This window comes from Rhinolophus sinicus, chromosome 18 (genome assembly GCF_057876585.1).
Source record: "Rhinolophus sinicus isolate RSI-liver-muscle chromosome 18, RSI-T2T, whole genome shotgun sequence".
NCBI classification, from domain to species: domain Eukaryota; kingdom Metazoa; phylum Chordata; class Mammalia; order Chiroptera; family Rhinolophidae; genus Rhinolophus; species Rhinolophus sinicus.
The window spans coordinates 99,902,711-99,905,716 of NC_142518.1; the positions used below are offsets into that span (position 1 = coordinate 99,902,711).

General features: G+C 38.4%; 1 non-coding gene across 1 annotated transcript; it reads right to left on the bottom strand.

The window, feature by feature from the left end:
* Positions 1–2,643: 2,643 nt before the first annotated feature.
* Positions 2,644–2,770, bottom strand: LOC141569800 (U6atac minor spliceosomal RNA). The gene has a single exon (XR_012493593.1). It is a non-coding gene; the product is annotated as a U6atac minor spliceosomal RNA (small nuclear RNA).
* Between the last annotated feature and the right edge of the window lie 236 nt (positions 2,771–3,006).

Sequence of the window (3,006 nt, forward strand, 5' to 3'; positions counted from 1 at the left end):
ACACACCGTGTTTCCCTGAAAATAAGACTGGGTCTTATATAAGAGTAAAATAAAACCGTGTCTTATATTAATTTTTGCTCCAAACGACACATTAGAGCTGATTATCCAGCTAGGTCTTATTTTTGGGAAAACACAGTAGTATGGTAAGACTTTGAAACTCTTACGGGTCTGGAGTCACTCCAGATTCACACTTCATTCTTTTCTATCCTGCTATATGGTCCAGGAGGTTGAAATGTATGCAGGGCAGCAAAGGGTTACCTTGCCTTTGATTTCTATTTGGTTTCACATGGGGAGTATCAGAAGGAAATTGAATGAAGAGCAGAATTTTCATTCCTTCACTCCCTTCTATATGGAGTCACCACATCATGAGTTAGAATCATAACTTCATAATTTCTATTGGGGTGACCTTTTCCTTGCCAATTTGTAGGAGTTCTTTACATATTGTGGACACTAATCTTTTTTTCAGTTATGTGCATTGCACATATTTTCTCCCAATGTGTGGTGTGTCTTTTTATGTAAAAGTATTTTTGTATGAATTTCTTTAATTACAGTGGTTCTATTTATCAAGTTGTTCCTTTTACAATGTATGTTTTCTTTGTCTTCTTAACAAACTATTATTCTACTTCAAAGTCATAAAGATGTTTTTCTGAATTTTCTTCTAGAAGATTAATAAAGTTTTGTTTTTCACATTAGACTTTTAAGCCACCTACAACTGATTTTTATATATTGTATGAAATAGAAATCCACATTTACTTGATTGTCACTTGGGTAACCAATTTTTCTAGAACAAATTATTGAACTGTTATCCTTTCCCTACTATGAAACATTTCATAGTTCTGTTTCATGTTACTCTTTATCGTTCCAAGTTTAGTGTAGGTGCTGACAAAGTGAACACTCAGACTTCACTTTATCATCTAGTTATGTGAGTATCTCCCTGTAATAATTTCCTATTGCTGCTATAACAAATTACCACAAATTTGAAGGCTTAAAATAACGCAGGTCCAGTCTCTGAACTGTAAATTCTGGAGGCCAGAAGTTGAAAATCAGTCTCACTGGGCTGAAACCAAGCTGCCTCTGGAGGCTCTAGGTGAGAATCCATTTTCTTTCCTTTTCCAGCTTCTAGAAGCCTTCTAAATTTCTTGTATTCATTGGCTCATGACCCCTTCCTTCATGTTCAAAGCCTTGGCAAGTTCAAATCTCTTTTTGTTGAGGTTTCAACCTAATCTTCTCTCTTCTGTAGTAGATTCTGCCTCTGCCTCCCACTTATAAAGGCACTGGTAATTACACTTAGGGCCCATCTAGATAATCCAGGATAACCTCCCCATCTCAAAACCCTTAATTTAATCACAACAACAAAGTTCCTGTTACTATATAAGGTAACATTCACAGGTTCCAGGGATTAGGAACTGGATATCTCTGGGGACTATTATTCAGACTATCACACTCTTCGTTAGTCCTGTGAACTTCTTGAGGGCCTATGGTCTTACTAGCTTTTAAATTCTTAGTGCATCCAAAGTAGCAAATGTTCAGAAAACATTCTCTGAACAAATACAATTTTATTTCATCTTCATGCTACGATTGTTAAGTCGTTCAAGGAAGACATTGTATCTTTAACTTCTTTTATGCCTTCCAATGAATCTACAACAGCACAGATCCTTAGTAAATTCAATACTCTTGAGCCAATATGGTAGAGCAGAAAGAGATCTAGATTCCAGTCTTGGTTGTATCAATTTTTAGCAATGAATTTTAGGTCAAATTCATTTTTACTTCTCTGGAACTCTTTCTTCATTGATAAAATGGAGAGGAGGAGAGAGTAAGCCTAGCTAGTGAGAACCCAAGCCCCACATTTCTGATTCATACAGAGCATTTCTGCTTTTACTTGTTTTATACAACTACTGAGCTTTTTTTATACAAAATTTTGTTTGAAAAAATAAAAAGTTCCGCTCTTTAAAGGGGATCAAATATATGGTGATGGAAGGAGAACTGACTCTGGGTGGTGAACACACAATGTGATATATAGATGATGTAATACAGAATTGTACACCTGAAATCTATGTAAGTTTACTAACAATTGTCACCCCAATAAACTTTAATTAAAAAATTTTTTTAAAAATATTTTATTGGGGAAGGGGAACAGGACTTTATTGGGGAACAGTGTGTACTTCCAGGACTTTTTTCCAAGTCAAGTTGTTGTCCTTTCAGTCTTAGTTGTGGAGGGCGCAGCTCAGCTCCAGGTCCAGTTGCCGTTGCTAGTTGCAGGGGGCACAACCCACCATCCCTTGCAGGAGTCGAAACCGGCAACCTTGTGGTTGAGAGGACACGCTCCAACCAACTGAGCCATCCGGGAGCTCAGTGGCACCTCAGCTCAAGGTGCCGTGTTCAATTTTAGTTGCAGGGGGCACTGCCCACCATCCCTTGTGGGACTCGAGGAATTGAACTGGCAACCTTGTGGTTGAGAGCCCACTGGCCCATATAGGAATCAAACCAGCAGCCTTCGGAGTTAGGGGCATGGAGCTCTAACCGCCTGAGCCACCGGGCCGGCCAAAAAAACATTTTTTTGAACATTACTGTTCTCCTCACAGTCTATCATGGGAATTCTGAAACTCAGAGAGTTGTACTGCTTTGATTTCTTAATTTACTTTCTGAAATCACTACTTTGAAACCATTCTGTTGAAATCACTTCCTTGAAACCATTTGGTTGAAAAGGCCACTAATATCACTTGTATCCTTATCCTAGGGGTTGTTAACATTCTCTCTTGTCTTAACACACAAAGGACAACTGAAGAAGCTCTAAGGTACCATCTGAATATGTGATCAGTAGCATATTTCCTATAGGCAGACCAAGATCCAAATCTGCAGTACACTCCCATCAAATTGCAAACTACAGCAATCATTTGGGGAGAAGGGTTAGAGGCACACCAAATCAGTCAAATCAGCCAGGAAACTTACTGTATTCAGTGTGGTGGGGGTACAAAATGCTCCTTGAAAGCAAAAACAGTGTGTTAT